This window comes from Orcinus orca, chromosome 20 (assembly GCF_937001465.1).
Source record: "Orcinus orca chromosome 20, mOrcOrc1.1, whole genome shotgun sequence".
Lineage (NCBI taxonomy): Eukaryota > Metazoa > Chordata > Mammalia > Artiodactyla > Delphinidae > Orcinus > Orcinus orca.
The window spans coordinates 42,158,655-42,172,312 of NC_064578.1; the positions used below are offsets into that span (position 1 = coordinate 42,158,655).

At 45.0% G+C, this 13,658-nt stretch overlaps 1 non-coding gene across 1 annotated transcript; it reads right to left on the reverse strand.

Moving 5' to 3' along the window:
• Positions 1-3,236: 3,236 nt before the first annotated feature.
• On the reverse strand, positions 3,237-3,309 carry TRNAG-CCC (transfer RNA glycine (anticodon CCC)). The gene has a single exon. It is a non-coding gene; the product is annotated as a tRNA-Gly (tRNA).
• Between the last annotated feature and the right edge of the window lie 10,349 nt (positions 3,310-13,658).

Genomic DNA, 13,658 nt, shown 5'->3' on the forward strand with positions numbered 1-13,658 from the left:
CCTTGGCTCAGATGTGATGAGACGTGGCTGACCGTTGTTCTGCTCACCCCCATGCCACCCAAAGGAGACGGCTCCATGTAGAGAGAAGCCTTGCCCTACCTGAAGATTGAGGCTCATGAGGCAGCCCTTTGTGGACCAAGAGAAAGAAAAGAGTATGGGTGGCAGCTAAGGGCCGCTTCCTGCCAGGAGCCAGAGTAGCAGTGACATTCTCTCAGAAGAATCAGAGTGACCCAAATGGAACCCAACCCCAGGGAGGGTTGTGGATCAGAAAAGGATTTCACAGCCCCTGCCTCAGTCCCTGCCCTCAAGTCCTCGGTAAGTCCAGGGGCATGGCTCTGAGAGCTGTTAGTGGAAGGAGAGCCCAGTCCCTGGGAAGCCCCCCAACCTCACCCCCTGCCCCTGGTTGATCTTGTTTGGGAACACCAGATGGCAGCTGTCTTCTCCCAAGCCCCAGAGCTGGAAAAACAAGACACCTGCTTGACCCGTGGGGAGCTCTTCAAACCTCAGAGCCTCAGGCAGAGTGGGGGCCAATCCTGGGATATGTATCCAGGCGTTGCTGCCTGTAGGTAGTTGTTTATTCACAGGGAGGAGGCCCCCTGTGTTTCCAACTCACCCTCTTACCCCCAGTGGAAGGATGTCTTGGACAGTATTTGTGCTATTTTGGGGTCATGTAACTTTGACTTGAACAGTGGGCCAGGTGGCTGCAGGGGCTTTGGACCTCGGTCAGCAAAAGGGTCCTGCTTACTGCAAAGATCTTTCTCTTCCTGGCCACCTGTGCCATTGATTGTTTGACAGCCAGCATGTACCAGCCACTGCAGGTACTTGGAGGACAGGACAGCCCACAGGGCTAAGAGAAGACGTCTGTTTATCCACAAGAATTGTTTACTTGAGGTCCTGTAAAGTTATCTGGAAAAGACCTTTCCATAGTACAGTTTTCAAGTTTGTCGTAACATCGAATATAGATGACCCGCAAATCCCTTGACTCGCAAGTAGAGCCGGCAACCTCTCCGGCCTCAGTGACTGGCACCTCCATAGTGAACCAGGCTTCTCTGAAATTCTAATGAGAGATCCAGGGACAGAGGCAGGCACACTCCCAAGGGGGAATACAAAGGAGATGGCTGGAGGTCAGTTGCATTTGGATTCTCCTCTTTGTTTCCATTACACAGAACAGCCAATCCTGACAGCCATCTCTGGGCCTCGCTGCTGAGCTGGACAGCACTCTTACTCGACTGAGTCATGGCTCTAGGATGACAACAGCTGGGTCATCCAGGCCTTGACTCCCAGGACCTCCTCACACAGACATCACAAACTGCGATACAGCCTTAGAAGAGCAGGGCCGGAGCCAGGGAAGCGCTGGGACGCCCAAGCCAAGCCCCTGGGAGGATGCTGGCCCTGCCCCTAGGAAAACAGGGGTCCCTACATCCCTGGCTGGACGGGGCGGGAGGTGGGCCACCTGCCACGGGCTTGAGCTGCTCGGGGTGGTGGGGGTGGGGGGCGGGCCAAGGCTGCTGTTCAAAGCCCATGTCTAGACTGTCACCAGAGCTTCCTCCTCTGCGTCCTGGACCCGGTCCAGGGCTCCCGCGGAAGCTGCGGTTTGGGGCAAACAGCCTGCACCAACTGGGCGAGGTGGCTGCTCCCACTCCGGACGCGGGCCACGCCCTCTTGGACGCGAACACACCCCCATTTCCCGGGGCCCACAGAGACACGCCTCTCCCTGCAGCCAAACAGCGTGAAGGCAGATTTGTACGAGTATGTGCAAGGTCCTGGAATTCTCGCCCGGTTGCCACACAGTATAAGGAGCATAACTGGGGGAGGTTATGCAACTGCCCGAGGGGCGCTGCCAGGGCTCTCCAAGTTCTCATCACAGGCATCCAGGGAGCCTGGGACGGAGCCAAACGCTAACAGTGCCACCTTTGGTGGCACTGATGGCCTCGCTCCGGCAGGGCAGCAGTATGGCTCTGCTGAGAGCTGGGGAGCCCAGGCCCCTGCTGGGCCAATGGGAGTGAAGCTTAGGCAGAGGGGACCGTGCCCGCAGCCAAGGCGGCAGAAGCCGAAGCAGTGGCAACAGCCCGGCCTGGGTTGCACAGGGCCGCCCCCAAACCCCCAGTCTGGATGCACACCAGATCCTGAGGGAGGGCAGTAGGGGGCGCACTGGGTGAGGGCTACCCAACTAAAGCAGGAGACTGACAACCCTTTCCCCACCCCGTGGGCAGCTGGGCTGCATTCTCAGTCCCACAGAGCCCTCCTGGGTGGGTCCAGCCCCGGGGCCCTGTGAGTCACTTCCCCAGGCCCTGGGGGCCTCACTTGAAGGTGCCTTCCTCTCAAGCAAAGCCTCCTTTGTTCTCCTGCTGGCTTCACTTCACAACCCTTTCCTCCCCTCTGCGTTACAAACTCAGGTTCTGTGGGTCATAGGGGCACCAGCTGTGAGCAGCACAGAGCTAGACACATGGAAAGTGGTCTGGCACTGCAGAGGGCTGGAGCTCGCTTCCCTGCTTCCTCTGTCCCCTGCTCGCTCAGAGCTCAGCCTCTCTCACTGTCCCAGACATCTGGGGAAGCCCCCACCTCCCTGCCCAGGCAGTGGGTGTGCAGCCTCAGGAGCGCCGATCATGGAAGAGTACCAGAAGGGAGGGCAGTTTGGATGCGCTCACCCTGGCCGGCACCGCCCAGAGCTGCTGAACTGGCCCCTGACACTTCTCTTGCCTCACAGAGAGGCTTCCTTGGCTCAGATGACTGCAGCACCATCACTCACTCTCTTGGTTCTCCATCCCCTTGCCTCCCCTACTTTCCCATGCCCTGGTGGAGGAGCCCAGTGGAAGCCCAGCCCAGGAATGGAATTCATCAAAGTGACTTCAGACACAGCCTCTAGTCTGCCTTCTCTCCCCTCCCACCTTCCATCTCCAGCTGGGCTGACCACGTGGGCCTCACTGTCCTGGGAGGTGCTTAGCTGCCGGGTGAGCTGAGCCACCCTGCGCTGAAGGCAGCCATCTGCTTGTGTGTGGTGAGCACCAGCCTTGCAGCCAGCAGGGACCCTTGTTTTGAAGCAGTAGAAGACTAATTCCAAGAAAACAAAAAAACTGTGCACAAAGAGTCTCAATTTTAAAAAATATTTAATTAATTCATTTATTTATTTTGGCTGCACCGGGTCTTAGTTGCGGCACATGGGATCTTCTAGTTGCAGCATGCGGACTTCTTAGTTGCAGCATGCGGTCTTCTTAGCTGTGGAATGCAGGATCTAGTTCCCCAACCAGGGATTGAACCTGGGTCCCCTGCATTGGGAGTGCAGAGTCTTACCCACTGGACCACCAGGGAAGTCCCAAGATTCTCAGTTTTATTAACAAGAGTAAAAATGAAAATAGGGAGAAAACCCAGTGTTCTAAAAGCAGAGGGAAGATGAAGTCTATTATGGAACAGCATTTGATGAAATGTATTCATCCTTCCATAAATATGTACTGTCTACAGTCTACCAGGCACTTGTAGGGTCTGTGGTCAAGTGGAGGGGCGACTGGAGGCCAGGCTCTAAGCCATGTGCATGTCATGCATGAGCTCACCAAATCCTTAAACCACAGCTGGGATGAAGGAGCAATCAATAGTCTTATTTACAGAGAAAAGGAAAGGTGCAAGATCCCCCAGATAACTGGCTCCAGAACCCATGCTCCAGCCGTTAAAAACAACAGCTAGTGTATTCGTTTCGTATTGCTGCTGTGACATATTACCACAAACTGAGTGGCTTAAAACAACACAGATTTATCATCATGCAATTCTAGAGATCAGAAGTCTGAAACGGGTTTACCAGGCTAAATTCAAGGTGTCAGCAGAACCACGTTCTTTTCTGGTGACTCTAGGGGAGAATCTGTTTCCTTGACTTTTCCAGCTTCTAGAGGCTGCCCACATTCTTTGGCTTGTGGCCTCTTCCTCCATCTTCAAAGCCAGCAGTGTAGCATCTTTAAATATCTCTGACTCTGACTCTTCTGGACTCACGATTACATTGGGCTCACCCAGATTATCCAGGGTAATCTGATTGTTTCAAGGTCAACTGATTAACCTTAATTCCATTTGCAACCTTACTTCCCCTTTGCCACATAACCTAACATATCTACAGATTCCTAGGTTTAGGATGTGGACATATTTGGGGGCATTACTCTGTCTGCCACAGCTAGGCAGCCACCTTATCCAATCAAAAACTATTCACTGAACACCGACTATATGCCTAGCATTAGTTTAGGTGCTTCCAGCGTACAGTAGTGAATGAAGAAGGCAAAAATCCCTGACCTTGTGGAGTTTATGCTCCTGTAGAGGGAGATGGACAAAAAATAAATAAATAAGCAAAATATATCATAGGTTAGGTGGTACTAAGTGAAGGGGAAAAATTAAGCAGAGAAGGGGATAGGCAGTATGTGTGTATTGCTATTTTGCCTGGTGTGCTGGACACCTACCATTTGTCCCTCTTTTTCTGCCTTGTTCCTTGTGGGCTGACATCTGTGAACAGCATGAAGGGGTTCCCTTACCCTCTGGCTTCCTTTTGGTCATGGCTGATGGGAAACACCTTCAGGAGACTGGAGGGCAGAAGGCAACTGAGGTCAGCCTCCCTCATCCCTCCTCCAAAGGCCTCACCCCCTATTAAGAGTCTTCTCATACAGTCCACCAAGCTCCAAGAACACATCCTTTCCTTGCCGTTTCAGGCCTAGCTATGGTAACTATGGCTGCCTTCATTAGCCCCAGGGCAAATTACCACCCCTTCCAGTTTCCCTATACCCTGTCTACCCTTTGTAAATAGTACTTTATTAAACTCTCTTCAGATTGTCTGAACTGGAGGGTGCCACCTGTTTTCTCAGGAAGGCCTTGCTGGGCTGGTAACATTTAGATAAAGCCCCTAAAGAAGGTAAGGTGAGAGACAGGCAGATACCTGGTAGAAGAGCACTTTGGGCAAGGTGGCTGCAAGTGCAAAGGTCCTGTGGTAGAACCATGCATGACGTGTTTGAGAAACAGCAGGAAGGAAGCTTGTGTGGCTGGAGTAAGTAAAGGAGTGAGAAGTGAGAGGAGGTGAGGTCACAGGGGTACCTGGTATAGGACAGAAGTCGGAGCATGTAGGGCCTTTGAAGAAAGTGCTGCCAGTGCCCCACCTACATCCCTTCAGCACTGTCCATTGGAGGCACGCAAACCCTCTGGCTTCCTACTGCCCCTGCAGCTCTCTGTCTGAGGGCCTCTTCTGGCCACAGGAGTGTAGCAGGGCAGGCCAGGGAGTTAGTTCCCTGGGAGTAGCCCCCAACCAATGTGGAGCTGGTGAATAAATACCCAGGTACCTTGCTGCTTGCATTTGACAATTATGAGGCATGCCCCAGGCAGCCTCCCAGAGGTCCCCAGAAGCATGGAGCTCTGGTGCTTACAGCGGTAACCCACTGATTAACACACCTCGTATTGGCTTTCTTCCTTTCCTGTCTCACTTCCCTGTTTATCTCCCCCTGCTCCTGGGAATCACCTCCCCAGTGAACCACTTGTACTCCAGCTCTTATCTCAGCATCAGCCTCTGGAACATCCAATCTAAGCTAGACTGTGGGCCATTATCAGGACTTAGGCTTTGAAGAGAGTGAGATGAGCATCCGCTGAACAGCGGTCATTAGAGGAGCGACATGGACTGAGGGGGCAAAGGGAGAGGCAGAGAGACCAGTTAGATGCTACTGTCATAGTTCCGAGGAGTGGGGAAGGAGCAGGGTAGAAGGAGTGGAGGTGGTCAGAGATGGTTAGATTCTAGATACGCTTTGAAGGAAGAATCCTTGTGATAGCTGCCCGTTCAGATATGGGATATGAGAGACAGTAAGGTGTCTAGGGTGATTTCAAGGTTTTTCCCTTGAGCAAAGGAAGGATGGAGTTGCCTTTTACTGGGATGAGGAAGACTATTGGGGGGAGAGCAAAACACGGAAGGCTGGGAGCTCAGGTTTGGACATGTTGAGCTGAGATGTCTGTTAGGCATAGCAGCGGAGATGGTGAGCAGGCAGATGGTCAGGTACACAAGTGGGGAACTCAGGAGGAGTCCAGGCTGCAGGTAGAAGTTAGAGGGTCATCTGTAGATAGGTAGTAGGTAAAGGCTGGATGAGGTCTCCAAGGGAGTGAGGGTAGAAAGCATAGGGAAGAGGACCTGGAACTGAGTTTTGGGCACCCACCATCTAGAATTTAGGAGAGATAAGAAGGGATTAGCAGAGAGATGTCCGAGAAGGAGCAGCCAGCAAGGTGGGAGGAAGGTCAGGAGGCTGAGTGAGGAGGAATATATCCACCTGCCAGATGCCACTGATGAGGCAAGAGTAAGGTGCAGCCTGGGGCTTGACTACTGGATTCAGGAGCATAGAGCTCATCGGTGACTTTAACACTCGCCCTATCAAGTGGGAATGAGGAGGCAAGACTCTAAATGGAGAATATTCAAGAGACAAGAGGAGGAAATGGGAAACAAATATGGAGAGCCCTTGAGGGAAAATATATCAAATATTTTCAATTAATTTTGTTTCATTTTGAAACAATCCCAAACCCATAGAAAATCTGTAAGCACCAGGCAAAACGATTTTTTTATGAGCCTTTTTACAGTAACTTGTTGGCATGATGCTCCATCACCCCCAAATACTAGTGTGTGTTTTTCACAAACAGGGACATTTTCCTATATAACCACCAAACGGTCTCCAACATCAGGAAAGTACACCGATACGTTACCAACATCTACTCCTCTGACCCATTCGGTTTCACCAACTGTTCTGGTAGCTTCCTTAATAGTAAGGCAACCAGTCCAGGATCATGTGTTGCATTTAGCAGTCCTGTCTCTTTAGTTCCTGCATCTGGGAAATTTCCCCCATCTTTCCCTAACTTTCATATCCTTAACGTTTTTGATGATTACAAGCCAGTTATTTTAGAGAATGTCCTTCAGTTTTGGCTTGCTGATATTGTCTCATGATACGAGCAGGATATGTGATTCAGCAATTCCACTTATATATTCAAAAGAATTGTAAACAGATGACCAAACAATACTTGTATAGCACTATTCACAATAGCCGATAGGTGGAAACAACCCAAACGTCCACCAGTGGATGAACAGATAAACAAAAGGTTTATCCATACAGTGGAATATTATTCAGCCATGAAAAGGAATGAGATACTGATATATGCTGCAACACGGATGAACTTCAAAAGCATTATGTAAGATGAAAGAAGGCAGACACAGAAGATCACATATTGTATGAGATTCCATTTATATGAAATATCCAGAACAGGTAAAGCCATAGAGACAGAAAGCAGATTATTGGTTTCCAGGGGCTGGGGGGAGGGGGTAACAGGGAGTAACTGCTTAATGAGTAGGGGCTTTTTCTGGAGTAATGAACATATTTAACTAGATAGAGGTGGTAGTCCTACCACATTGTGAGTGTACGAAATGGCACTGAATTGTTCACTTTAAAAAGATGATGTTTATGTTATGTGAATTTCACCTTAATTAAAAAATAAAGATTCAGGTTATGCATCTTGGGCCAGAATATCCCAGAAGGGTATTCCTGTTTTTCTCATTGCATCCTGTCAGGTGGCACATGATTTCTATTTGTCTCATTACTGACGATGTTCACTTTGATCATTAGATTAAGGTGGTATCTACCAGGTTTCTCCTCCTTAAAGTTACTCCTTTCCTCTTTGTAATTAATAGTACTTTGAAACTATGTAATACCCCGTTCTTCATGGAATTTTCTATCTATTTGTTTATCTCTTTATTCATCCATTTCTATTCTATTCATTCGGTCATAATCTGTTACCTTATTTATTTTGGTGCTCCAGTTACCCCAGACTTGGCCAGTGGGAGCTTCTCTATGCTGGCTTTCATATTCCTTTGACATATCCTCATCATTTTTAGTACCTCCTTGCTTCCCGGCATAACAAAGTCATCTTGTCTTTTTCCTGCTCCAGTCCTGGAGTCAGCCCTTCCTGCAAGGAACTCTGGTTCCTTTTAATAGAGAATACCATTTAGAAACCAAGATATAGGGCTATGTGTACTCATTGCTATTGGGGTATCACTTCTCCCAAACCTTCTTAGTGGACAATGCCAGGGAATGTAAGTGTGTGTGTACACATATATACTCATGCTTTTATGCACATTATGTATATATTTCTATATATATAGAAAATCATGAGTTCTTACCAATAATTCTAATTCCAGTCTAACAAACACCCCACATTCCAGTCTAGTGTTCTCCCTTTTCCAACAGTGAGAAACACGGCTCCCCTAGGCTTAAAGTATCCAGTCACTGCCTTCCCCCCAAATCCTCAGATGCCTTCTTCATCCTCCTTGGGCTCTGACACATGTGCTAGGCCACACCACTGTGCAGATGTTCTCCTCATCCAGCGTGGGTTCAGACCCCCCCAACCTTGCACTGAACTACTCTCCTCTGCAGATGTCCTGCTCACCCCTCAGGGTACAAGCTCTACTTTGGACCTCCACAGCTTCCTCCCTTGCTCAGCCCCACCTAATAAATGTTGGCCTGAATTGTTAAGGAAAGAAAGAGGACTAGAAGAACTCTGATAAACCATCAAGCATAAAAAGCAGATGAACAAACTATATACATTCTATACTTACAGTTTTAAATTTGGGGTGGAAGAAAGACTGTAGAAATTATACTAAAATTATAATTGATATGATGGTAGGTTAAAAGTATGAAGGTTCTTTTCCTTTTCCATATTTCCCAAATTATCTGTAATATGGTTGTATTACTTTTCAATTAAAATACTTCAAGAAAAACATAACTTAAATAGCACTTTCTAAATCACCCCAAGCTGCATACTGTGTGCTCAGGATTCATGCTGATGGTCCAAGAATATACCCACAATTTTAATAGAAGATCTGGAGAAAAGCAGTTTTATATCAAAACAAACCTGGATCAGAATACAAAGTTCTCATAAATTTTAAAATAAGACTTGAGCTCCAGTCCTGGAGAAAGATGGTACTTTTCCCTGCTTCTCTCTGTGCTGTAAGACTCACTATTGTGTGCTGCCTTGACATCTGGTAAAATCAGGAGGCCCTCAAATGGCATAACTGTAGGTTCCCTCCTCACTCTGCTCCCACAGATGAGGTCGCCTAGCCAAACAACCTCCTTATCAAAGGGACCAGGCACAGCTCCAGTTTATTCCTGAGTATTGGGTTTCAGTGCCATACCAGCCCATGGAATTATTCAAATAAGCTAATCACATTCTCCTGTGGGAACCAGGGGGCACCCCACCCTCTTGATACTATGCAGCCTGCCTCCTACAGCCCCTCTTTGTTCACTCTGTTCCCAAGTGAAACCCCCATGTGACCCTGCATGGCATGTGGTGTTCTCCCTCAGGCTATGACTATATGTGACTATTAAAACGCTGTTGATCTCATTTGCCCAGTCTCAGCAGTTGTGTATTCAACCATCCCCACAAACCTAGGGCAGGAAGACCTCCTCCACCTTTACCAATGGAGTAAAGAAGAGGTGTTAAAACACTACCCTCTAATTCTAACTAAATAGCTTGGAAATTATTTAATAGACAATGATTAAAAGACTCTTAAAGCCAGAAAGCTGAAGGTGGACTAGCTAGGGGATTCAGGACTTGAGGAACTATAACGTAGTGAATTTCTCCAGTTTTCTTTTTTATCTCTCATATGCCGAGGACTAGGTACCAAAGATTCCTACAATTCAGGACCACCAACGGGCATAAAAAAAAAAAAAAAAAACAACCAAAAAGACAAGGAAAGTCCACTCTTTCTGGACAAAGGACAAGTAAAGAAAAGCCCCAAAGAGACTAGACCTAGTGGGGACCCCCAATGCCTGCTCCGTGACAGAGGCACTGGCAGGCGGTCTGAGCTGGTGAGGTTGGTGAGCCGGTCCACCTGCAGGGGCAGCATCAGCTAGTGGCATAAAAAGATCCAGGCCCAGCAGATTCTGTCTCCCATCCCCAACCATCCAGCTGAAGAAGTTGGCCCAGCAATACCAGGTGGCCTCAGGAATGACATCAACAAATGACATCAATAGAGATTGAGCAGTAGCCCCAGCAGTGCTAGAAGAATGAAGCTAGAAGACTAGAATCACATTGAAAGGATTCTGATAGGCAAACCATCACTGGACCTAATACATATAGATTCTGGTATACATATATATCTATATATGATGAATATATACCAGAACCTACATGCTAAAATAGATTTAAATAGGTCAAGAGTATCATAACATAAAAACAAAAGTATCTGGGATACAACTGAAAATCACTCATCATTCCAAAGAACCACAATTTGAATGAGAAAAGAAAATTGACTCCCATAACTGGATGAATCAGATGTCAGAACCACCTGACAACAATTTTAAAGCATTGCCATAAAAATGCTTCAACAGACACAAATTCTCTAGAAACAAATTTAAAAATTAAAAATCTTAGCAAAAAATAGCAGTAATGAAAGACAACCAAATGGAAATTACAAAACTAAAAAATACAACAGCTGGAAGAAAAAAAACTTGCTAGATGGACTCAGTAGTAGAATGGAGATGACAGAGGATAGAAGTGATGAACCTGAAGACAGATCAATAGAATTTACTCAATCTAAACAACAGACAGACAGAAAACAGACTAAAAAAATTACAGAGCTTCAGAATTCTGTGAGACAATAAAAAAGATGTAACATTCATATAATCAGAGTCCCAGAAGGAGAGGAGAAAAGAGTGTGGGACTGAAAAGTATGAGAAGAAACACTGAAAGAAATCTACACCAAGATATTATCGTAATCAAACCTCTGAAAACTAAGAACAATGAAAAACAAAAATCTTAAAAACAGTCGAGAGAATCAATACATTACCTGTAAAGGAAGATCAATTTAAATGACAATGAATTTCTCATCTGAAACCATGGAGGTCAGAAGGAAGTGGCACAACACTTTTCCAAGTGCTGAAGAAAAGAACCGTTAACTACAAATCCTCTATCCAGTGAAACTATTTTTTCAGGAATAAAAAGAAAATAAAGCCATTCTCAAATAAAGGAAAACTAAGAGCATTTGTTGCTTTCAGATCTATCCTTAGAGGAAGCTCTTCAAACAGAAAGAAAATGATAAAAGTAGAAGACTGAGTCATTCAGGAAAGAAAGAAAAATGATGGAATGGGTAAAAATAGAAGCAAATTCAATAGACTATCCTTCACCTCATGAATTTCTTTAATCATATTTTGTGGTTGAAGCAAAAGTTATAATACCACCTGATGTATATAGGGGAAACTCTGAAGTCCATTATGTTTAAAGTGTGGGGATGGTAAAAGGATCTAAATGGAAGTATCATTTCTATCCTTCACTTGAAGTGGTCAAACGCTGACACCAATAGACTGCGATGTTATGTATGTATATGGTAATACCTAGAGAATCACTAAGAAAGCTATACAAAGCAATATACTCACAAACATCATAAAGAGTTCAAAATGAAACCCTAAAAATGCTCAAATAGCCCATGGGAAGGCAAGAAAAAGAGAAACAGAGCAATGAGAATCAGAGGCAACAAACAGAAAACAAATAATAAAATGGCAGACTTAAATTCTGACATATCAGTAAGTACTTTAAAAATGAATGTTCTAAATTCCAAATTAAAAGACAGAGATTGACTGAGTGTGTAAAAAAGCACAACTCAAGGATATGCTGCCTACAAGAAACTCACTTCAAACATAACAACATAGGGGGTTAAAAATAAAAGGATGGAAAACATATATCATGCAAACATTATTTTTTTTTTAATTGGCAATGATTTTTTAGGCTTGACACCATGAGCAAAGGCAACAAAAGCAAAAATAAACAAGCGGGACCACATCAAACTAAAAAGCCTCCACACAGCAAAAGAAAATATCAACAAAATGAAAAGTCAACCTACAGAATGGGACAAAATACTTACAAGTCATATATTTGATAAAGGGTTAATATTCAAAATATATAAAGAACTCATACAACTCAATAGCAAAACACCAAACAGTCTAAGTTAAAAATGGGCAGAGGATCTAAATAGACATTTTTCCAAAGAAGACATACAGATGGCCAACAGGTACATGAAAAGCTACCCAATATCACTAATCATCAGGGAAATGCAGATCAAAAGCACAATGAGATATCACCTCATACCTGTTAGAATGACTACTGTCAAAAAGACAAGAGATAATAAATGCTGATGAGGACATGGAGAAAGGGAACCATTGTGCACGGTTGGTAGAATGTAAAGTGGTGCAGCCACTATGGAAAACAGTATGGAGGCACCTCAAAAAGTTAAAAATAGAACTACCATATGATCCAACAATTCTACCTCTGGTTATTTATCTGCATAAAATGAAAACACTAACTCAAATATGCCCCAATGTTCATTGCAGCCATGTTCATATACTAGCCAAGACATGGAAACAACCTAAGTGTTCATTGATGGATGAATGGATACAGAATATGTGGTATATTTATACAATGGAATATTGTTCAGCCATAAAAAGAACGAAATCTTGCCATTTGCAACAATATGGATGAAACTTGAGGGCACTATGCTAGGTGAAATAAGACAGACAGAGAAAGACAAATACCATCTCACTTATATGTGGAATCTAAAAAACAAAACAAAACTGAAATAAACAAAGAAAAGCACACCAAATTCGTAGATACAGAGAATAGACTGGTGGTTGTCAGAGGCAGGAAGTGGGGGGTGGAGGAAATGGGTGAAGGTAGTCAAAAGGTACAACCTTCTAGTTATAAAATAAGTCTTGGGAGATGTAATGTACAGTATGGTGACTATAATTAATAATACTGTATTATATATTTGAAAATTGCTAATAGAGTAGATCTTGAAAGTTCTCATCACAGGAAAAAAATTGTAAATATGTGTGGTGATAAATGTTAACTAGACTTACTGTGGTGATCATTTTGCAATATATATAAATATTGAATCATTACGTTGTACACCTGAAACTAATATAATGTTAAATGTCAATTATATCTCAATAGAAATAAAAGGATGGAAGAAATATATCATGCAAAAATTAATTTTAGGGCTTCCCTGGTGGCTCAGTGTCTGAGAGTCCACCTGCCGATGCAGGAGACATGGGCTCGTGCCCCGGTCCGGGAAGATCCCACACGCCACGGAGCGGCTGGGCCCGTGAGCCATGGCCGCTGAGCCTGCATGTCCGGAGCCTGTGCTCCGCAACAGGAGAGGCCACAACAGTGAGAGGCCCACATATCGCAAAAAAATAAAAATAAATAATTTTAAAAAACAAGAGTCACTATATTAATATCATATAAAGTAGACTTCAGAACAAAGAAAATGACTAGGCACAAAGAGGGACGTTACTTAATGATAATAGGATTGATCCACCAAAAAATCTAGTTATCCTTAATGTGTGTGCACCAAAAAACAGAGCTTCAAAATATATGAAGCAAAAACTGATAGAGCTGCAAGGAGATAGGCAAATTCACAATTCTAATTGGGGACTTTAACAGCCCACTCTCAGCAACTGATTGACATACTAAATAGAAAATTAGGGAAGACATAGAACTGAACAACACTATGAACCAGCAGGATCGAATTGACATTTATAGAGTATTTCACCCAATAACAGCAGAACACAGTACTTTCAAGTACCCATGAAACATTAACCAAGATAGACCATATCCTGGGTTAT